Source organism: Panthera onca, chromosome F1 (assembly GCF_046562875.1).
Source record: "Panthera onca isolate mPanOnc1 chromosome F1, mPanOnc1 haplotype 2, whole genome shotgun sequence".
Taxonomy (NCBI): Eukaryota; Metazoa; Chordata; class Mammalia; order Carnivora; family Felidae; genus Panthera; species Panthera onca.
The window spans coordinates 25,798,868-25,823,516 of record NC_138355.1 but is presented as its reverse complement, the minus strand read 5'-3'; the positions used below and the strand labels follow the sequence as shown (position 1 = coordinate 25,823,516).

Genomic DNA, 24,649 nt, shown 5'->3' with positions numbered 1-24,649 from the left:
AATGATTAGAATCCTTCTTGCTTCCTTTCAGGCCAAAATTAAATAACAAGGTTCATCTTTGGCACCTGTTTGTGTAAATTAGAATAGGATAGAGATGATGGCCCAATAACATGAATGTCCAGCCAACAGACCATATAGGCCAATATAAGTTCCTTGTAGACTCTAAGAATGTCCTAGAGACTGGAGATCAGTGGTCATATTGTCTTTATTGTGGGTAGATTCCATGTAGATGTAGGCCACTTTAATATAAGCTTGGTAATAGATCAGAGTCAGAATGATTTGATATGGGGGGCCAACACTTAACAATGAGTTGATGGTTAAAGACCACATTCCCTGCTGCCCCAGCACTTACCATTACCCTCCTGATTAGATCCAGGAGGGCAGTGACAAGGAAGAGGTATGTTAATTCTTGATAACCATTTGGGGGTTAATGGAATAGGAGAAGGAGTCAACAAAATACAATTATAAAACATTGTTTTGGTGTCCAGGTCAGATTTCCTTCCAGGGCAAATTTCTGAGGGGGTGGTTTGGGTACTCTATTTCAGGGGCAAATCCTAGAAGTGTTATTGCTGTTGTGTGTGTGGAAGCTGAGTACAATGAACATTATTATCTCACATGATTTCTGAGGGACAGGAATTTGGGAATGGCTTAGCTGGGTATTTCTGACCTAGGATCTCACATGAGGTTGCAGAATAAGGGTCAGTCAGAGCTACAGTCATCTTTAGGCTTGACTGAGGGCTCCAGGGTCTACTTCCAAGATTGTGCATCATTGGCTCAACATGGCTTATTCACATGGCTGTTGTTTGGGGGCTTCAGATCCTTCCATTTTGCCTTCAACCTGTCTGTGGGCCTACTTGAGTGTCTTAATGATAAGGCAGCTAGGTGCCCTCAAAGTGAGCAATCTGAGAGAGAAGGTAGGACTGTAATTAGTGTTGCTTTTGGAATTGGACTTTTGAGATTTACAGAGTCATGGTACCACTGAGTTGCTTCATTTCTTCATACCTCTAACAGCCACTGTAGTTGGGGATAGTATGGATTTCCCAAGGGTGACTGACTAACTTGCCTTAACATGGAAAGGAAACGAGTCTACATTGGAAGACGTGGAAGGTAGGAGGTGGCTATGGCACTGAAATTAGAAGCCTTTTATTTTTTTATTTTTTATTAAAAAAAATTTTTTTTAGTGTTTATTTTTGAGAGAGAGAGATAGAGTGAGGCAGAGAGAGAGGGAGACACAGAATCCAAAGCAGGCTCCAGACTCCAAGCTGTCACCACAGAGCCTGACGTGGGGCTTGAACTCACAGACCGCAAGATCAGGACCTGGGCTGAAGTCCACTCAACCGACTAAGCCACCCAGGCACCCCTAGGAGAAACCTTCTAAATTTTTTTTTTTTTAATGTTTATTTATTTTTGAGACAGAGAGAGACAGAGCATGAACGGGGGAAGGGCAGAGAGAGAGGGAGACACAGAATCGGAAGCAGGCTCCAGGCTCTGAGCCATCAGCCCAGAGCCCGACGCAGGGCTCAAACCCACGGACCACGAGATCATGTCCTGAGCTGAAGTCGGACGCTTAACCGACTGAGCCACCCAGTTGCCCCTAGGAGAAACCTTTTAAATAAATGACTGTTATGCATTGCTGAAAGCACTGGTAAATTAGCCTTTTTTTTTTTTTTTTTTTTTTTTTTTGAGAGACAGAGAGAGAGAGAGCATGTGCGTGAGCAGTGAGGGAGGGGTAAAGGGAGAGAGAGAGAATCTTAAGGCATGACCTGAGCTGAAACCAAGAGTTGGATGCTCAACCAACTGAGCCACCCAGGCACCCCAAATTATCCTTTTTTTTTTTTAAATTTATTTTTTAATATATGAAATTTATTGTCAAATTGGTTTCCATACAACACCCAGTGCTCATCCCAAAAGGTGCCCTCCTCAATACCCATCACCCACCCTGCCCTCCCTCCCACCCCCCATCAACCCTCAGTTTGTTCTCAGTTTTTAACAGTCTCTTATGCTTTGGCTCTCTCCCACTCTAACCTCTTTTTTTTTTTTTTTTCCTTCCCCTCCCCCATGGGTTTCTGTTACATTTCTCAGGATCCACATAAGAGTGAAACCATATGGTATCTGTCTTTCTCTGTATGGCTTATTTCACTTAGCATCACACTCTCCAGTTCCATCCACGTTGCTACAAAAGGCCATATTTCATTTTTTCTCATTGCCACGTAGTATTCCATTATGTATATAAACCACAATTTCTTTATCCATTCATCAGTTGATGGACATTTAGGCTCTTTCCATAATTTGGCTATTGTTGAGAGTGCTGCTATAAAAATTATCCTTTTTTTAAACATTTAGAATGGAAGGATTTGAGCAAGTGTTTAGCCCAAACCTTTCATTTTAAAGATGGAAGTTGAGGGCATGAGAAGTGAAATTCTTCATAAATATTTGAGTGTATATATTTAAAAGAGTCATCATCTTTAATTAACCTTTGTGGGTAGATTATACGGTAGAGTATAGATAAACTCTCTGTGGACTTTTCCAAGCTCATAAGAGAATGTTTACACTCGATGACGTAGTGATGTGATTAGTGCTTTAATGTGACAGAAGAAGATGATCATTTACATGAAGAAAGCCAAGATAGTGACTAGCAATGAAGAAACCAGAAATGTGATTCTCAGCAACCTTTGAAGCATGTGAATTTGAATGTGGATAAAGGATCAAGATCATAAACCTAATTGCCCCCCACACAAATGGGACAGTGGGTTCTTGGGAAATTGTAAAGAAAATTTCTTCTTCTAGGCCTCAAAACTTTAAGGAAAAGGAAAGGAAAATCTTGAGTAACTTGCTTAATCCTGCTGAGACCCATTTCCTCTCCTGTCAAATTAGGCTTTTGATAGCAACCTTGTGGGATTATTGTGATGATTAGAAATAATCTAATACTAAGTGGGTGCTCAATAAATGGTAGCTGATTCTATTATTGTTACTATTGTTATCAGTATATATTTTTTCTTCAAGGCATTAAGCCCATAACCAGTGTGCACTCATTCTTACCTAGAACTTTTATTCCCTTGGTTCTCAAAATGACATTGAAGTATCTGAAAGGTGACGGTTGGCGGAAGGTATGATCCTTTAGTACCCTACAGCCTTGTTAGGTAGTGTTTCCCCTGAGGCCATTTGCAGCAGAATTACCTGGTTGTTTGTTAAAAATACAGATTCTTGGATCCTGCCGCAGATCTACTGAGTCAATATATCTAGGGATGAAACCCCTGTAATCTCCACTAAAATTTGAGAACCACTATATGAGGTGCTTTGGAGACCCTGTGGGGCTCACAGAGGGCAAGGCAGCTGACTTGATCTTGACCAGAACCTTCCAAATTTCCTTATTATGTACCCCCATTTCTTTAAAATCCAAATTTTGTTTGTCTGTTTATTTATTTATTTATTTAAATTTTAGAGAAAGAGAGAGAGGGCATGAGTAGGGGAGAGGGGCAGAGGCAGAGAGAGAGAGAATCCCAAGCAGGCTCCATGCTCAGTGCAAAGCCTGACACCGGGCTCAATCCCATGACCTGAGCTGAAATCAGGAGTTAGACACTCAACTGACTGAGCCACCCGGGAGCCCCTATGTACCTCCATTAATAAAATCTTTTATATAGTGTAATACTAATGTTTATGTGTTTATACATTTATTCATAAATTATTTACATGAGCCACTATGTTAAATATCATATATAGTATAAAAGAAAATAGAAATTTTAAAAAGATGACAAAAATTTTATGTAAAAATTTTAATATTTTCTTAAAACCTACTGGATCGTATGATATACACCTAGCCTGGTGTATGTCTCCCAGAGACCACTGGCCAAACCAGAAGTGATCACTATGTTTGTGTTTATTCAATTACTTGTTAAGTAAACATTTACAAAATTCCTTCCAAGGGCTTCAGGGCCTCACTGTGAATGATCATCTCTTTCTGTTATATTGAAGCACTAATAACATCACTACTTCATTGTGCACAAGGTTCTGTGGGTAGGAGGGTTCAGTTCATCTCCTTCAGGTAGTAGAGTGGTGCGGCATCTAGTTCAAGGCTATACTGAAAATCACAAATCTGTACCTTAACAAAATATTTGGGATTGGAAGAAAGTCCAAGATAATCTTGGTATGTCATTAAGAATCTAAGAAACAAAGTGAAACAGATAAATGGCCCTCACTGAATTAGACAGAGCACCCTCTTTGGGAAGGCTGTGTGGTACTGTGGGAAGAACACTCAACTTGGTTTTGGAAAACCTACAGGTGGGCATGTGTGTCCGTGCTTCTTTCCTTACTGGCTGTGTGACCTTCTGTAAATTATTTACTCTCCTTGTGTTTCTGTAAACACTCCTTTGTAAGACAAGGATAATAACGCCCTTTCTGCCTACCAGACATAATTGCTAGCACAATCAAACTGTTCTCTTTTTGATAATGATCTTGTAGAATTCCAGGCTTGATCCATCAGCTGTCCATTGCTATACATTTATTGAGTGCCTGATGGATATTCCAGAGTGTCACCAGGTAAGTAGAAACTCACTTACCTTGATTGTGCTAGAACAAGCAAGTTTTTATTCTCCTGAATTCAACAACTGCTCACCTTCTATCTGTGACACTTCTGTGCTCACAGAGGTTAAGAGAAGTGACTTCAAAGCCTGGCTTTAATGCTCTGACATTTCATTTCCTTAAGCCTTCATTCCCTCATCTGTAAAATAAAGATAATGATATTTATCCCCCAAATTACTCTGAGGAATATCTGAGATAATTTATGTGAAGTCCTTGGTGCAATTGAAACATAATAAAAACTGAATGATGTTTATTACTTAAATGGCAAATACAGTAGGGTACTCTTTCAACATTTTGGTAAATACAAATGGCAATTTGATGCAACTGTTCAGACTGGATTTCACTTGGTGCTTCTAAAAAACCAAGTGATTTGACCTTACATCTTCTATATGATTACCTTTTTCATACTGGTCGTTGCAAATGAAGTTAAAAGGTTTCTTTTAACATTCAGCTAGGGAATGAATAATGACCAGCTTGATAGAATAGAAATTTTTATTATGTTTTGGGCTGTTGTAGATTTGAGAACTGCTCCCAAATGAAGACTTAATATTTCAGACATAGAAATAAAAGGAAAAAATATTTCTTAAAAAAAATTTTTTTTTAATGTTTCTTTATTTTTTGAGAGAGAGAGACAGACAGAGTGTGAGCAGGGGAGGGGCAGAGAGACAGAGGGAGACACAGAATCCGAAGCAGGCTCCAGGCTCTGAGCTGTCAGCACAGAGCCTGATGCGGAGCTCGAATCTCAAAAGCCGTGAGATCATGACCTGAGCTGAAGTCAGACGCTTAACTGACTGAACCACCCAGGCGCCCCCAAAAATATTTCTAATGTAATAAGATGTAATCATGAAATCATGAAGTAATGAGCCGGTAGTTTGTATGTACCACAACAAAGCTCTGATCTTGATTTTTAAACTATGTGGCACAAATTTTACCCTAAAATTTAATAACAACAGATTTTTTTTTCTTGTTACACAAGCTATTGACATAGCTTAAATGACTCACTAAATGACTCATGATGCAATGGACTGGCATTTCCTTCTTCCTTACTTAAACAAAGATGATTTGATTATACAGGCACATTTTGGCTGACCATAGCTTACCTTCCTAATAGGCCTGCAGCTTAAGAAATGCCCCCAAAGACTGACCAATATTTATTTCTGAGTTAATTTAAATGCAGTTTTCCTAAATGTCCTAAGTATAAACCTAATCTTTGAAACAAGGGTCTTCTATTGCCTGAGTTTGAGGCTGATCTTCTGTGTTGTAATTTGTCTTGGTGTCTTACTCTGCTTTCCTATCACTGTAGGCTCATAGTGGCATAGAGTATTAGAACAGGAAAGAACCTTTGAGATCTAACTCTCCTCTCTCACTTACTACATGTGAAAACTGCCATCCAGTCAAGTCAACCATTTTCATCAGCTTCAGAGTAGAGAATAGACTCTAGGTCACAACTCTGAGCTCTCTGTTCGTGGTTTATTTCTACCCAACTCATCTTCTTTCAATTTCTCTGACTCCTGACTTAATTTTTTTTTTTTTTGGTTCAGTTGTATAAAAGTGTGGGAAAATTGGATTAAACTGAAACATTATGTTCAATCCCTTCTCTAGAATAAGCCTTGATGTGTGAGTGGAAACACTGGTATTTCAAGGTTCGCACTATTGAAGTGTGGCAAATTGGCCATGGACATGCTATTGGATTTGGCTGTACACATCCTATTATATCTTTGGCACTGGGGCTCTAATAAACTGCATACAAAATTGTCTCCAATATTAGTGAATATTCACATTGAGAAATCATGTTTATTTCTCCTTTTACATTGCAGTGTGACTTTATGTATTCCTTAGCGAATTAATTACACTGCAGTTCCTGAGCCAAATTCAGGATTTTATATATATTATAAAATATTGACTAATAAATTATATATTAGACCCAAAAATCATTATTGAGCTTTAGTTGAAGAGAGCTGATCTGATATCCTGAGTTGTAAACATTGTATAGTAATAGCGTATTTCATATTATTGAAACAGAAGATGATTATTTAGCAAAAATAAATAAAAAATTCAGCAAAAAAGGCAAAGTAGGTGTATGAATATAGCATCAGATTGGTGTAAGACAGGATCCTAGAATTATGTGTTTATAGAGAAAAATGGTATCGTGGAGATTTGGATATACCAGATGAACACAGTCTAGATGTTACAATTTCAGGGCAGAAAATTGTGAACAAATAAATAATCCCAGAACCAAATATGCATTATTACATATCAAGGAGCAGTGTAAAGTGTGAGGAATCTGAAATTTCTAGAAAAATGTAGATTGTATCCACTACCTTATTTCTTTAGCCTCTGTACTTAAGTTTCTACTTCTTTACTCTTCTGAAACTGTTTTCAGGAAAGTCACCAATGAGTTGCAATTTGTCAACTTTCTTCTTCAAGGAATATGACGTTTGACACGATTGTCTACTTCCTCCTAAAAACCCTCTTCCTATTTGCTTCTGTGATGTTGCTGTTGCTGTGGAATAGGTTGCTGCTGCTTATTTCTTTCCTTCACTCATATCATAAACATTGATATCCAGTATTTCTTACTTGGTCCTTTTTTTTATAATACAACAAGAAATCATGAACATACAAAATGAACCAAATTACATGTGTCCATAGAAGACACTGCTAATTGATTTTGGCAATTTTCTCTCATCTCTGATGCTATCCTAAGAATTCTCAAAAATGCTTTAGGAAACCACCAAACTATCAGAGTTCACATATGAGAGGAAAATCTTTTTTCCACTCCTGTTTTATATATCCATCTCAGAGGAGCTCATCTGTAGTCATGACTTTAATTCCAAAAATCCTGGGGCTTATTCATTAGTGTCTCTGGTACCCCGCACAGTGCCTGTAGAGCATGGTTTGGGTTGAATAAATATTTGAAGAATAAATGATAAAATGTTTGATAAGCTAACAATGCCTAAGTATGTTCTGACATATCTTGGGTGCTTGAATGTAATTAAAATTGAATTGTAGTGAGCATAGAGAATATACAAAATAGTGATGATATTACAATGAGGTATGTACATGTTGAGAAATTTTATTTCTGAACAAAAATCACTTTCTATACAAGACTTTATAATTATTTTCAAATAAGTAAACTTAAGATCTGTTCAGTAATAAGAAACACCCAGGGGAGATGTGAAAGCTTGCATTGGGGGTTTGAAGAGATAGTAATAGGCTAGTCCAGTGGGATATTTTCCTCAAAGTTGTAAATTCTAGTCCAGTGGCCAATGAGAATAAAATGTGCTTTCTATTTATTCCTAGCCGAGCTTAAAGTAATAACACATAATTTTGCACTGTACTTTGTAAACTTGTGAGAGAACTCTAAATCTTCAATAATCAGAATTGCGGCCTGATTTGTTTCTGAACATTAATAATGTAAATAAGTCACTAAAATGCTTACTATGAAGATGCTTCCAATAAAACATGTTTAAAGGAGGAGAATAAAGTGTTGTCAACTTGGATCCTGCTTTTTTTCTCTTTTCTCATTTTCTCATTTTTAGATTGATCTGTAAAGGAGGATTGTTATGCAGTAGGGAGTATTATTCACTGAGGTCATATTGCCTAAATTTTATTTATTTGTATTCCACCTCTACCATTTTTTTTTCTGTTTTATGAAAGCACAATAGTATTTAGCATATGGTAAATAAGTGTTGGATGTTACAATTATATATTACCAAAGATGCTTGGCTTGAGTTGGGGGTGTGAAGTGTACATTTTTCAAGGCATGTGATAATGTGGTAGTTCTTGGGGGCTGGGTTTGAAGCCCAAAGGGTGAGCCACCAACTCATACTGCATTTATGCTAGTGTGCATTCAATTTCAGGGTGTAACCAGAAAGTGGAAGCACAGAGGTGGGGTAGAAGAGCCCAGGACAGGCGGGCCAACTTGTGTATGATTAATTTTCTAGTGGAGGTGTTTGCAGACTTTTTTGCACAAATCAATATTTGAGGCTTCGTAGGCCATATGATTTCTGTTGTAATTACTCGACTCTACTGTTGTAGTGCAAAAGCAACCACAGACAACACATGTTCCAATAACATTTAATAAAAATCAGTGATGTCCTAGATTTCTTCCAAGGGTCATAGTTTGTAGACTTCTACTCCAGTGGTGTGGTTTTGGTGCTCAATTAGTTTTCTTAAGTCTACATATTATTTTTAATCTTATTTTATGCTCTGTGTGTGCCTATGTGTTTGCCGTTGCTAAGTCATTAATTTCTATCTTTCTCATTTTTAACGTGGACTGAACTTTAGTTTGCTCTAATGTAGGTGCATTCTTCTGGACACTTTCTACCTCATCTGAGATTTGTTTCTCCTCCATTCAGAGCATGGTTTATGAGCTGCCTAATGAGATTAGGACTACATGCAGTCTATTGGAAGACCTGAGCCCCATTCTCTCATCTGAGATTTTGATAAATTTTCTATACTAAAGATCAGTCAGACTGGTTGGGAGTGCATTTTATTCCTGGACAGATTCTCTCGATCTTTAGTTTATTTTCCAGTTCTTCACGGAGTCCTGGAAAATGGTAAAGCCTGAAGTGTTAACTCCTCCTGAAATTACCTGTGCACTCCATTGGTTCACATGTCTCTAAATTTTGGGGATGGGGTGGGTTGGGGAGAGAGGAGAGAGGTGTTGGCAAGATTTTTCTGGATTTTTATGACTCAAAGTATTAATTCAATATTGCTTCTGGGGACTAGGAACAGGATTAGTAGACACTCAATTTCTTTTATTCCTATTTTTTTAGATTTTTCTTTTCCTTTCTTTCTTTCTTTCTTTTTTTTTTTTGATGTTTATTTATTTTTGAGAGAGACAGAGTGTGAGCAGGGGAGGTGCCGAGAGAGAGAGAGGGAGAGGGAGACACAGAATGGGAAGCAGGCTCTAGGCTCTGAGCTGTCAGCACAGAACCTGACGCGGGGCTCAAACTCACTTTCAGGGTGTGTGCAAGATCATGACCTGAGCCGAAGTCGGAGGCTTAATCTACTGAGCCACCCAGGTGCCCCAAGATTTCTCTTTTCAAAGTTTATGGCATAAGCTTAGACCCTCTCCTTGTTTGGTAACGGACGGCTTTTTTTCTTCTTCCTTTTCACATTGCTTATGTGCCTATTTTGTTTGAGAGCAGAGTGGTATGGTAGCTAAAGACACAAGCTTTGGATTTAGACTGGTTGGGATTAAATCTCAGGTCTACCTGAGCTTCAGTTTCTACATCTGTAAGTGGGGATGATAATAGTGTTGGTTTTCAAAAAGATGTACTATCAAGTGAGTTAACATGTATAATGCCCTTAGAATAATGCCAGGTGCATTGTAAGCACTATTCATATTTTAATTATTGATACATATTTTTGATTTTTATCTGAGCTTTCTCAGATACTGAGATAGGTGATTGTGCTAGTTGGTTTACTCTGCCATATTGGCCTTCAGCTTGACTATTTTTGAAGCTCTATAGTCATTCTTTATTAGAAATTAAACCTAAAAAGCTGATACCAAACTATCAGAATCACTTATGGACAGAAGCAGCAGAAAGAAAAAAGGGCCTTTAGTACATTTAATAGATAACTAAATTGGAAAGGGTTAGCCTTACAACTGTTTATAAATGAGATTGATTCATTTTCAGCTCTGTGTAGCCTTGATTTATTCTGCTGGCCTGGCTCATAAGTGACTTGACTTGTTTCAGAGCATATACTTCCTATTTTGTTTTGACTGTTTGTCTCACATCAGGCTCTTCCAAATCCCCTCCCTGACCTTGTCTTTTGGCCACAAATGCCTCTTCTCATCTCTTGCCACCTGGAATGATGTTGGTTCCACTCTTTCCACTACTTTTCATGTAAAGGAAGTGTTTGTATTCCTGGGTCTAAATGTCAGGCAGAGAGATTGGTCATTGCTTGCTATGTTTTCACCCAATGTGTTAGATGTAGACTGGTTCCTTCCTTTACTTAGATTGTAAGGTTTAAGGTGAATGGATCCTATCAAAATCAGAGCTACAGGCTTCTTAGAAATCTCTTGGCATTTAAGGACTGGTGGAACATTTTCAGCAGGTTGCACTAGGGACTTGGGATTTACAGATAGGTTCAGTTTTTGTTTTTGTTTTTAAGTAGTAGTAAAAATTTTAATTTTTTTATTTTAATTTTTTATTTGCACATAATTGACACACAGTGGCTAGAACTAGTTTTGTATAGATTGTTTAGAAGTTCTTCTCTCAGTCCTCTTACAGTATGAGTTTTTGTAATCTTGAAATTATATTGCAACAAAATTGAAGTAAACAACCCTATTTTTTCTGATAATCAGCTTTATTCAAATGTTTCCAAAATTTACATCTGAGAAGAGTCAGTGCAAAAGTTCAAATCTCCCAGATACTCATACTGGCTATAGGTGAACTCAAACTTCCTTTTAGTTAAGCAATGCCCCTGGTCAATTGTGTGCTCTACATGCATTCCTTAATCTTCACCACCACCATCCCCACTGTGATCCAACAAATATGCCTGTCTTTGTGAAGCTTACATTCTAGCAGGGAACAGGAAAGGGAAGGGAAGGGAAGACAAGGGAAGGGAAGGGAAGGGAAGGGAAGGGAAGGGAAGGGAGGGAAGGGAGGGAAGGGAAAGGAAGGGAAGGAAGGAAAGAAAGAAAGAAAGAAAAGAAAGAAAGAAAGAAAGAAAGAAAGAGAAAAGAAAGAGAAAGAAAGAAGAAAGAAAGAAAGAAGAAAGAAGGAAGGAAGGAAGGGAGGAAGAAAGAAGTCTATTTTAATAAAAGGAGCATGGCTGAATGGGGATGAACAGTTAAATTAATTTTTTTTGTAAAATGAAGATCAAATAGAAACTCATTTTTGTCTCAATCTTTGATGAAAATATATCTCAAAAGTGTACAGCTACTCTCCTACTTTAATATTGAACATGCAAAGGTTAGCTTGACTCAGTGCTGATCCTGGGACTAATCTGAAAATCAAAGAATATATTTGATAACAACATTTTTGTCTTTGTTTTCTCTTAAAAATCAATTTTTTTCATGAAAGAAAATGTGTTTCTTGAGTTCTGGTTGAGGGTTTGATATTTTTCTCTCAGCTCTTGTTTATATGTTACCACAGAATGAGGTGTGACACAATATTTAGTCAGTCTGAGTCACAGTGGCTCGTGAGGTCGGGAACGTTAAGTCAAGGCTTACTATCTCCAAGTTTCTGTGTATCCAGTCTACGTGAGACCCCAGTGATGAACCAACTTTTTAAGTTCTGTCTTGCTCCAGTATATTAATATGAGTATGTCAAAAATTGAAAGAATATTAACATGCTTCTTTAAACAAATTAGGCAACATTTCAAGTATTCAGAGTTATTCTGGAAATAATATAACAGACTCTCAAGTTCCTTCAATCCAGATTTACCACAGGATTTGAGGACTTTTAAATCCTTAAACAAATTAAGTGTGAAAGGTAGATGTGTCTGTGTCCCCTTAATACTCTTCCCTTCCCTCTCTCCTTAGAAGTCATTGTTCTGAAAGTGGGATAGGCATCACTCAGCTATTGCTGTGTGTAAAAGTCACTCCAAACAGTGGCTTAAAACAACAGCCAGTTATTATTGATCATGAGTCTACACATCAGCTGGGTGGTTCTACTGATATGAGATAGGGCTCTCATATTAGGGAGGCTTGCTCATGTGTCTGTGGTCAACTGGCAGGTCAGCAGGGAGCTGGCTTGTGATGGTGTGGCCTTTATCATGTGTTTGGAGGTTAGCTGATTGTAGGCTGAAGTGATGGGATTGGCTGGCCATGGGTTGCTCATCATTGATTAAGCCAACTCAGCCTTATTCACAAGGTAGCAGAAAGATTCTAAAAGGGAAAATAGAATGGAAATGTGTAGGGTCTCTGGCAAAACATTGCTTCCATTGCATTCTGTTGGTGAAAATGAATGTCACAAAACACCAGATTGAAGAGATGGGAAAATAGACTTTGCTTCTTGGTAGAAGTAGTGGTAAATATTGTAAGGGGGAATGGATGTCAGGAGGGGAGGAAGACTATGTCTTTTCTGTGATCGGCTACATAGCATATGTATTTTTTCCATGTATGTGTCTTACGTTTTTACTAGATGTGTTTATATTTGTAAGTAATATTTTGTATTATTATAAAAATTAGTACATAGATATTCTATTCAATATATGACTTTTCACATTGCTTTTTAAAAAAATTCACAATGATGTTTTTGAAATTTACTGTTATAATGAATTTAATGTATATGATATCACAATTTATACATTCTCTTGTTGGTGGCCATTTAAATTATTTCCCATTATTTTTTGCAATCACAAGCAAAGCTGCAATGAACATACCTGTATGCAATTTTGTGTGTATATATGAGAGTTTCTCCAGGTATATATATATATATATATATATATATATATATATATTTTTTTTTTTTTTTTTTTTTTAATGTTTATTTATTTTGAAAGAGAGACTGGGTGAGAGGCAGAGAGAGGGAGAGAGAATCCCAAGCAGGCTTCATACAGCATGGAGCCTGATGTGGGCTTTTATTTTAAGAGTGTGAGATCATGACTTGAGCTGAAATCAAGAGTTGGATGCTTAACAGACTGGGCCACCCAGGTGCCCCTCCACGTATATTTCTAAAAATGAACCTATTAGGTTGTACCATACATAACTTTTCAGCTTAATTGGATATTGCCAAATATTTCTCCAAAGTAGTTAGACCAATTTACATACCCCATCAGGATGTGTAAGTTTCATTTCTTCCTACATCCTTATGAGTTACACTTTCTGTTATAAGAAATATTTTTATTTTTTGTGGAGCCAGTTGAAGAGTGCTGTCATTTTAATTGCATATCATTTAGTAATACTGAACATAGTTCATATGTACACTGGCCAGATAAATTTCCTCTTCTGTAAATTAATTGCCTATTCATATATTTCAACATTTAAATTTTATTTTAAATATTAAAAATGTTTCCATTGGATTATTTTATTAGTGGTAGTTAAAAATATATAAATACTGGAAACCCATCCTTTTTCAATTATATATATCATCTTTTTGATTGTGACATATCTTTTAACTTGATTTATCATGTTTTCTGCTATGCAGGTGCTTTTTAATGTTAATATAATCAAACATTTCAGTATTTTGCTTTAAGGTTGTGCATTTTCTCCCTTTTTTAAATTTTATTTTAAGTTTTTATTTTAGTTCCAGTTAGTTAACATGCAGTGTTAGATTAGTCTCAGGTGTACAATCTAGTAATTCAATGCTTCCATACATCACCCCATGCTTTTCACTACAAGTGCCCTCCTTAATCCCCATCACCTATTTCACCCATCCTGCTACCCACTTCCCCTCTGATAGCCATCAGTTTGTTCTCTATTATTAAGAGACTGTTTCTTGCTTTGTCTCTCTCACATTGTTTTTCCCTTTGCCCATTTGCTTTGTTTCTTAAATTACACATATGAGTGATATGGTATTTGTCTTTCTCTTATTTTTCTCAGCATTATACTCTCTAACTCTATTCCTGTCCCTGAAAATGGCAAGATTTCATTCTTTTTTATGGCTGAGTAACATTCTATTGCATATATCTGTACCATCTCTTCCTTCTGTATTCATCAATCAATGGACACTTGGGCTGTTTCCATGTCTTACTATTGTAAATAATGCTGCTATAAACTTAGGGGTGCATGTATCCCTTTGAATTAGTGTTCTTCTGTTCTTTGGGTAAATACCCAGTAGAGCAATTACTGGATTGTAGGGTACTTCTATTTTTAACTTTCTGAGGAAACTCCATTCTGTTTTCCAGAGTAGCTGCACCAATTTGCATTCCCACCAATAGTGCATAAGTGTTCCCTTTTCTCCACATCCTTGCCAACACTTGTTTTTTCTTGTGTTTTGATTTTAAACATTCTGACAGGTGTGAGGTGATGCTCATTTTAGTTTTGATTTGCATTACCCTAATGATAAGTGATGATGAACATCTTTTCATGTGTCTGTTGGCTGTCTATATGTCTTCTGTAGAAAAATGTCTGTTTATGTCTTCTGCCCATCTTTTAATTGGATTATTGTTTTTTGAGTGTTCAGTTTTATAAGTTTCATTTATTTTATTTTATTTTTTTAATTATTTTTTTAGAGAGAGCATGTGAGCAAGGGAGAAGGACAGAGGGAAAGAGAGAGAGAGAGAAAGAGAGGGAGAGAGAGAGAGAGGGAGAGAGAGAGAGAGGGAGAGAGAGAGAGAATCTCCAGCAGGCTTCACGCTCAGCATGTAGTCCAATTTGGGGCTCAATCCCATGACCCTGGGATCATAACCCAAGCCAAAATCAAGAGTTGGTCGCTCAACTGACTGAACCACCCAGGCACCCCTGTAAGTTCTTTATATATTTTGGATACTAACACTTTATCAGATATGTCATTCACAAATATCCTGTCCCATTCCATAGGTTGTCTTTTAATTTTGTTATGGTTGTGCATTTTTTGTCATGTTGAGAAAACCTTCCCTACCAGGATGTCATAGATATATTTTCTTATATTTTATTCTAAGGTTTGAAAGTTTTTCTTTTTGTGTATAGCCCCTTAATCCCTCTGGAATTTACTTTGTGTATGATGTAAAATAGGCATGTAATTTTATCTGTTTCCAAATAGAAAGCCAATTTTTCTGGCACAAGTTATTAAATAATCTTTTCTTTTTCAATGATTTGTGATGCTAATGTGTCATATCCCAAATTCCCATGTAGACATGGGTTTATTTCTGGGCCATTTATCCTATTTGATTGGTCCCATTTCCATCTCTGTACCATTGCTATACCCTTTTATGACTGTAGCTTTGTAGTAAGTTTTATATCTGGTAGGGACTCTCCTTTGCCCTTGCTTTTTCCTATTAAATTTAAGGGCAGCTTGTCAACTTACAGAGTGGAAAATTCCATGCAACAAGGAAAAGTAGAATAAGGTAAGGGGGATTGTGAGTGCAGGGGAAACTTTATGGTATTAAGTAGGGTGATGTAGATAGGCCTCACTGAGAAGTAAGACTTGAGGAAACACAGGAAATAAAGAAATCAGGCAAAAAGTTTTATTGGGGAAGAGTCTTATGGACAGAAGGAACAGTCAGTGCCAAGGTTCTGAGCCAGATGTGAGTGAGAAAGAACAAGGAGGCCAGTGAAGCTGAAGGAGAATGAACATGGGGAATAGCACTAGGAGTTGAAGTCTTGTGGGAACCGTAAGTGCTCCTGGGGAGTGCTTATGAGGGGCAGTGAGCCACCGTCAGGATACTGGCTTTTGTTCTGTGTGACATGGGAAGCCATTGCAGCATTTTGAGTGGGGTTGTGACATAGTCTGCCTTAACATTTAAAAGAATCGCTCTGGCTCCTGTGTTGAGGATTAAAAGTAGGAAGTAAGTGCAGGAGCAGGAGAGCAGTAATGGGGCTGTGGCAATAATCCAGCGGTGGCTTGGACCCAGCTGCCTGCAGTGTCGCCATGAGAAGTAGCTGGATTCTGGTTCTATTTTACAGGGAGGGCCAATAGGATTTCTTGGTGGATTGGGTGTTGGGGTGTGAAGAGAGGAGTCAGGATGACTCCCAGGGTTTTGGCATGGGCAATTGGAAGAAAGAGTTTCTGTTAACTGGTTAGGGTTGTGGGAGGAGCAGTTTTAATGAAAGATCAAAACTCAGTTTTGAGCATGCTGAGTTTGAGATGCCTATTAGACATGTAAGAGGAGCTGAGTCTGGAGTTTAGGGGAGAGGTTCAGGGTGGGGACATAGATTTGGGAGTCATCGGTATACATCTGATATTTAAAATGTGAAGACCAGATGAGATCATCTAGGATGGGAGTATAAAAGAGCAATGGTCCAAAGACTAAGCTCCTGGCTAAGAAGTCAAAGAAACACTACACAAGGGACCTTTTTAAAGTGATGGAAATGTTCCAAAATTGGATTGTAGGAGTGTGGTTGTGTGACTTTAAATTTACTTAAAAAAAAAAAATCACTGAAGTAGACACTTAAAACGTGAAGTTTATGGTATGTAAATTATGTCTCAACAGCCTTAGCTGTTAAAAACATACATTTAAAAAAAGTAGTCAAATGGCTGAGGAGGTGCCACTGAAGAGTATTTGGGAAGAAGTGGCCAGAGTTAAGGGAAAAAATAAGGAACCATGGAATTCTGGCAAACAAGTCTGTATAATCTTCATTCTTTGTGTTAATTCCTCTTTGTATCCTTTCTCTACTGTATTTTTCCTAGCTAAAATTGGGTAAAAGAAATTAAACATTGTATAGCTTGCGTTTGCTCAAATACGTACTTAATCCAGGTTGACATCCTTGTTCTGCCAGCCTTTTTTGGAGCAAGTACCACACAAATTCCCTCAGATTAAAAAAAAAGACGGATTAATATTGGAGGAAAGGGGTAAGGGGGAGAAGGGGTGACTTCACGCTGAAGCATCATTGCTAAGATGGTCTCTATAGGTGTAGAAGGAACAAAGGAGGGTAGAGTGATCTGGGTCTGAGTTCCAGAGCCCTGGGCATCCCCTGTAGTGGTGGTCGGCTGCTTTGTAAGTAGAGAAGCAAAGTTTACAACAGTTTAAATGGACATGAAATAAATGCAGAAAATTCCACGGCAGTGACTTTTCCTGCTTTTATATAGAGCCTACGACATGTAGGTCAGGCTTTGTGACTTTGGGAACTGATGGGATAAGAGGCACCAGCAGATACCTATCTTCTTTCTAATGTAAGGGCTCCGGTGGCATTATGCAAAGCAGCTCGGGGTTTTTTAATCACTGCTCCAGTGGAAGCCTCCACTTTAAAGGGTGCGGTATGTATGAAGTCATTTCTTAGAAGTGTACTTAATAAGGGAGGATTAAAGAGAAGCAAATACAATTCTCAGGATCCAAATAACCTGCAAGCAAGCACAGATTTGAATTGTTCGTTTTTCTCCATGTGAGAAAATATGCAAAAATCTGAGGCCCAAATAGGGAAACTCAAAAGTGAACTCAATATTTTTGAGCATAAAATGTTAATAGGTGAAGAAGCAACTATGTCACAGATGATAAAATAAGTCAGAAGAATTCATGCCAACCTTCTACATCTTCTACTAGATATTAAGAGTATGTTTCTGGATGATGAAAATAAAGGAGATCTAGAAAATAAAGATCTAGAGCAGGACCTGGATAAAATACCTACATTTTAATAGATTGGAGTTTGGAGCATTTCACTTTCACTGCTATATTAGCATGAAAGATTCTATTTATTTTAGCACATCTCATTCAAGAAGTTCAAAACTAATTATGTGTGGGTTATTTTGGTTAGAAAAAAACATTTACTGCTTTTTCTAATAAACAGCAGTTTATTAGAAATCACTACAAATCACAGAAACCTTTTTTTAATTAAAAATTATGTTTAACGTTTATTTATTTTTGAGAGAGAGAGACAGAGCGCAAGCAGGGGAGGGGGAGAGAGAGGGGGACACAGAATCCAGAGCAGGCTCCAGGCTCTGAGTTCTCAGCACAGAGCCTGAGGCGGTGCTTGTGAGATCATGACCTGAGCCGAAGTTGGATGATTAACTGACTAAGCCACCCAGATGCCCGTTTTTTTTTTTTTTTTTAAAGTTTATTTATTTATTTTGAGAGAGAGAGAGAGAGAGTGCGGAAGGGGCAGAGAAAGAGGGGGAGAGAGAGAAACCCAAGCAGACTCTGCTCTGTCAGCACAGAGCTCGATGTGGGGTTTAAACTCACGAACCACGAGATTGTGACCTCAGCCTAAACCCAAGACTCGGATGCTTAACCGACTGAGCCACCCAGGGGCCCCCAAATCACAGAAACCTTTTAAAATTAATTGAAACATATGGCCATTTTATTGCTTTTAATGATTATTTTTGAGAGAGAGAGAGAGAGAGAGAGAGAGAGAACAGGGGAGGGGCAGAGACAGAGGGAGACACAGAATCTGAAGCAGGCTCCAGGCTCTGAGCTGTCGGCACAGAACTGTTAGATCATGACCTGAGCCAAAGTCGGAAGCCTAAACCGACTGAGCCATCCAGGCACCCCACATGTTGCCATTTCATTTTATCTGAAGAAGACCTGCCATCACAGAGGAGTAGGAGAGCTGGTCTACTGGGCTCTCAGGCAGGGTCTGTCTGCATGGGGGGTGGGCAAGAAGGAGAGGAGGGTTTAAAATGCCCAAAGGTGTTTCTAATAGGAAGGTGGTAGTTGAAGAGAAGGGGTTCTGTTTGAAGAGTGGTAATTTTTTTTCCTATTGCAGTCCTGGGAGGGACAGTTCTGCAACTGTGTCCTGTGGCAGCACAGGAACCATCCCGAGAAGTAACTGCTTTATTTCCTAGGGGAGTAGTCTTTCTGGGGGCACTCAACTGCTAAGTGAATTTCTCCTCTACGCCAAGCCATAGGGACAATACCCTCCCCTCCCCCCAGCCCCCCCATACAGGCTGCACCTGACCATGAGTGAGTTGTCTGCAACAGTCAGTGGGGTTAGGCAGCGCAGAGTGGCCTGGTGGTTGCGGGTAGCCATTTCCTCATCTATCCACTTAGAATGTGTTATTGAGTGCCATCTGTGTGCCAAGAACAGTGTTAGAAGCTGAAATACAGCAACAACCCAAGTAGACACCTGCCTCCATCACTTAGTAAACTCATATATAATTAGGACTTGTGTTGGGGTGTTGACAGCACAGAGCCTGCTTGGGAGTCTCTCTCTCTCCCTCTCTCTCTGCCCCTCCCCCCCCCCCACTCTCTTTCTCTCTCAAAATAAATGAATAAATAAACATTAAAAAAAAGAACTTGTGCTAAGTAATGCAAAGGAAAGGCACAGGGGTCTGTGATAGAGCAAATGGGGTGAGGTGGCAGGACAGGAGCCTAGGGAATAGCGTGGCTCAGTGTATAAAAGGGAAGAAGAAAGGCACAGTGAAGTGGCCTTGTGGCCAGGCAGTTATGGTGGCATTGCCCAATTTCCCAGGAGGAGGCCTGCCCCGAAGGAGCAAGAGTCTAAGAGGAAGGGCCACTTTGAGAGTGGAAGCTTGCCGGGGTTAGCATCAGAAGGAGCATGGGATGGGGGTGGGCCTGAGGTCTGCACAACACAGCTCATGTATAAATGCACGGGGGAGGGGGGTGCTGCCATTCCTGCGGCCTAGGGGTGTTCACACCCATTCCCAACCCCATCCCCCCCATTCCCCAGGGGGAAGGAAGGTTAGTTTTTTTTTTAATTGCAAAAATAGTTACATACTTATTTGAAAACAAAAAATCCCCAAACTCCAAAAACAATATACAAATGTGCATAAAGCAAGAAATAATTAAGTTCTCAAAAATAAGTTTTTGAGAACTCAGTACTCCTTCGAGGATTAACAGGTGTTAACTCACTTAATCCTCAGGATAGTGCCTCAGATACTACTTTCCCTTACCCCCAGTGTGGGCATATAAGGCAGACAGAGAGAGAAAGTAACTTGCTCAACACAGAGCAAAAGTGGGAGTTGGTATTGGAGCTCAGGCAGTTTGTACTGGTTACAGTCACGCCATATTAACTATTCTCTTGTCCATTCTTGTCTCCAAAGAAGAAATATGTTAAAAAATACATATTTCTGGGCCTTACCCCGGAGCTATTGAATCTGGATCTTTAGAGGTGGGTCCCAGGAATCTGCATTTTTAACTTGATCCCTTGTAGTTTTTTCTGTGTATGCTACAGACCAGCACTGGGGGATAAAGGATAGTAGGAAACACTTTTTCAGCTAGGGGAGTAAACCCTCATAATTTAATAACTGGTTATTAAGTAAATTCAGTGGTCATCTGGAAGAAGCCTGTAGATGGACACAGGTTGTGTGTGTGTGTTGTATGTTACTATACACATACATGTGAGTGTACATATACATGTGAATAGTATCCAGAATCAGAAAACAGATAAAGACATAAATACCCTGAAGACAGTAGATATGAGATGCTCCGAGGCTACCAGTGGCCAGAAAGCTGGGTGGTCAGAACTAAAATGTATACCATATTGGTTATTAGTTGAGATATTTATAGCTAATTGTGTAATAAATTTAGTTTATTAGTTTGCCTAGAGTGTGATTTAACAAAACAACATCACTAAGTCATTTGTTTCCCCTCGTCGTAACTGAGTAATACCACTTAGGGATAGAAGAAATTCCTGATCCATTTGGGGTCTGTGATAGGGCCTGGCCGGGAACAGCTACACAAGGACACTGCGTAGGCAGCTGTAGCACAGCACAGGGCGAGTTACAACACAGCCATGGAGAGATGCAAAGGTTACTTTGTTTCTGTTCCCTTTCATTGGGTTCAGGATCTTCTATTCAATTTTACACATTAAAAAAAAAAAATCCAGTTCACGGATTCGCTTAGGGTGAGCTCCTGAGGCCAGGATTTAAAGTCCAGATAGAAATGAAGGGCGCCTGGGTGGCTCAGTCAGTTAAGTTTCTGACTCGGGCTCAGGTCATGATCTTGCAGTTCATGAGTTACAGCCCCGTGTTGGGCTCTGTGCTGACAGCTCGGAGCCTGGAGCCTGCTTCGGATTCTGTGTCTCCCTCTCTCTAAGCCTCTCCCCTGCTCGCACTTTGTCTCTCTCTCTCAAAAATATATATAAACTTTAAAAAAAAAAGTCCAGATAGAAATGAGTCCCAGTGTCTCTCTCCCTGCATGACGCTGGGTAAACATAGGTACACTCAGATTCCTGGGTTATTGCTTTCTTTGACTCCTCATGAGCCACCATCCTTCAGTTAGACAATTTATACTTACCATTAAAACAAATACTGGCTTCATGGCTCTGTGAGGCAATTTTTAAAAGCCAGGAGAAATGGGCAGTAACTTGAAATCATTTATTTAAAGAGAAGGAATTAAAGGTTAATGAACAAGAAAGACCCCAAAAGGACATCATCCATACTCATGATGGTTTTGCTTTTTGTTCCTCTTTAATTCTGCCTGGTTTTATTTTTGGAATAAGCTTCTAAGATTTTCTTAACATTGTCTTTTTTACTTTAAACCCCCCTCCCCCTTCAACCTTCCTTCCCAATTTTCATTGACTGTCATTTTTATTTATGCCTTTGGATTGCAAAACTCAGTGGGGATGTTTTCTTCTTTATTATTTGGGTATTGTGCTGTGCTTCCATCTGTGTCTTATATTTTCTCTTATTTTTCATCATTTGTCTCAAATTCTGTTGATACCTCAGGCCACTGAGCACTCTCCCATTCTTCTTCCTTTTTACTTTTCGAGTTTCCACATGAGATTCCACCACCTGCCCCTCCCTCCCCCACAGGCAGCTGTGGCACAGCTGAGTTTTTCATCACGGATGCCAAAGAATTTATCCGTGCTTGAGTGGCGGCTCTCCTGATGGACAGTGGCCCTCTTGTGCAGCTCTCCTATCTCTAAAATGCAGGGTGAGGCCATCGTTTTCCCCATATTTTATTGACAGATAAAGTCATAAAGATTAAATAGCGTTCCCAGGAACAAGCAGTGAGTCAATAATAAGTGTTTTGCCAACTACCTGCCCATTAGAAGTTGGTCCGTTGACAATATTCTCCTTATATAATAAGTCTCAAACATAATAAGCACTCTTCTAAACACAAATGACAGCCTCATGAAGACCGCAGTACAGGCTCCTGGGAGGATTCCCTGCTTCTCTGCCCTCCAGCCACCAGAAGCATTCTCTCTTTCCTCAACAGGCTCAGATGCTCAGCCCACTCTCCTTTCTTCAAGATTTATTTAGTTTTGAGAGGGAGAGAGTGCAAGTGGGGAAGGGGCAGAGACGGGGGGGAGGACAGAAGATCCGAAATGGGCTCTGCACTGACAGCAACGAGCCCATTGTGGGGCTCAAACTCACGAACTGTGAGATCATGACCTGAGCCAAAGTCGGATGCTCAACTGACTGAGCCACCCAGGTGCCCCAGCCCACTCTCCTTTCTAAGCTGAGATCCTGTGACCTACTTTCTCCTTCCCTTTAATAAAACAAGTATCAGATATTAGAGTTTCCCAAAGATTACTGAGCACTTAATTTGTTCATGTACATTTTGCTGAAGGTGTCTGTTATCTCCAAGTTATACATGTTTAATACCGTATTTTAAGACCAGTATCAAGCCCTGGAGCACCATCTCTTGGTTCTGTCTGTTCAGCCTTTGAAAATCCCGTAGAATATGCCTCTGGGTTCACCTGTTCCTAGTTTAGATGTCTTGGATGTCTGGCGGTGCCATCAGTGTTGTGTGTGGATGCTGGGTATTTCTGTGTGGCTAGATAGGAGCGTTGCCTGTGGAGTGGACAGGTCTGCTCTCCAGCATCCCTGGCGGCTTCATTCCTGCAAATGTTTTGCCCTTTTGCTCCAGGAAGTTTGGCGAAGAATGGTCCCTTCTCTGTTCAAAATGACAGATCTATTTCTGCTATGTGTCAGTGGAGCTTGTTTTATAAACTTAAAAATAGCCTCTAGCTTTTATTCTCATTCTTCTTCTCTTCTCTTCTTCTCTTAGCAAGTCATTGTATTTGCTGAAGGATGTAGAAGTCCCAGCATGGGGGTGGGGGTGTGGGGCATGGCACAGTGAGGAGGTAAAACTATAAGTTAGAAACACAGCAGCAGAATGGAGGGAAGTGAGGACAATGCTTTCCTCTAGAAAACAAAACTGTTTCAAGTTTTTAAAATTGATCAGATAGCCATGCTTATTATTTATTATAATGGCATAAATAATAGCAAAACACCATGTGCTTTTCGTGTACTAAATCCTATACTTAAGACGTGTCCTTCATTTTTTTTTTTAACCTCATTTTACAGGTGAGAAAACTGAGGCTAGAGAATTTATGTACCTTGTCCAAGGCCACACAGCCAATAAATGGCACAGCAGGTTTCAGACTGAGGTGAGGATGGCGCCCCAGCCCCTCCTGTGCCACTTCCTGCACTCGGATGTGGTCTGAGAGGTCCAATGGGAAGAACTTGTTGCTATAAAATAGAACATATACAATAAACGCACAGAATCTGAGCAATCTGATTTCGTGTACAATAAATGTAGAGGGCGGTACACAAATGACTTTAATTATTTAAATTACGTGCACTCTTACGCAGTCAAATCAAGTTTTTGCTGTTTATTTCCTCATTTTGTGAGTTTTCAAATATCTTCAATTACCACCGAAGTGAATACTTTCCCTGATGCCTGGAAGGTCATTTCAAGTCTTATGCAGTGTGGATGTGGTGAAAAGTCAAAGGCTCTCTATGTTTAGGGGATTTGGTGTTGTCAGGCAGTTCCCCATTCATCCTTTCCGAGATCACACTGTGAAAAAATCATCATTCCAATCCACAAGTATTCAAGGTTTGTCATGCTACTAGATTTTTACAAGGGCATTGATTCAGAGGTTGAGCTTCGGCATTTCATAGGCCATTGCTTGCAGTTCCTTTTCTGCCATTTGTAGTTCTGGGACCTTAGCTGTCTGTGTTCTAAACTTTGTTTTCTCATCTGTAAAATGGGTATACCAAGAGTGCTTAGTAGGGTTATTAGGATTAATAATGGATTAATGGTTATTAGGATTAGGATTAGGTTATTAGGATTAATTAGTAATTAATAATGAGCTAAAGTTGAAAACACTTAATACACTCCTTGATATAGTGAGTGCTCAATAAGTGTTAGCTGTTAGTATTAAAGGTAAAATACTAATCATGCACTTTATTATACAGTGAAAGAAGATAAGAAATAGCTGAATGGATTCCCTGAACTGTGTGATATTAATTTAGGTTTTTTAAGGGAACAATGTTGTAGTCTATAAATTCTGTAATGAAATAGAAGTATGTATTCTGAATGGATCCTTCTGAATTAGGACATTAAAAATTGGGAGCACCTGGGGGGCTCAGTCAGTTAAGTGTCCTACTTCAGCTCAGGTCATGATCTCGTGGTTCATGAGTTCCAGCCCTGCACTGGGCTCTGTGCTGACAGTGCAGAGCCTGCTTGAGATTCTCTGTCTCCCTCTTTTTCTGCCCCCACCCTTTTTCTCTCTCAAAATTAATAAATAAACATTAAAAACAGAGAGAGAGAGAGACAGAGCATGAGTGGAGGAGGGGCAGAGAGAGAGGGAGACAGACTCTGAAGCAGGCTCCAGGCTCTGAGTCGT

General features: G+C 39.2%; 1 protein-coding gene across 1 annotated transcript in view; it reads left to right on the top strand.

Moving 5' to 3' along the window:
- The window catches only part of LOC132686130 (uncharacterized), a 76,729-nt gene extending 53,191 nt beyond the window's left edge, over window positions 1-23,538 (top strand). Inside the window, exon 7 of the mRNA XM_078440646.2 lies at window positions 23,325-23,538. The gene's annotated coding sequence lies outside the window, so the exon portion shown is untranslated. The remainder of the gene's footprint in view (window positions 1-23,324) is intronic.
- Window positions 23,539-24,649: the final 1,111 nt, after the last annotated feature.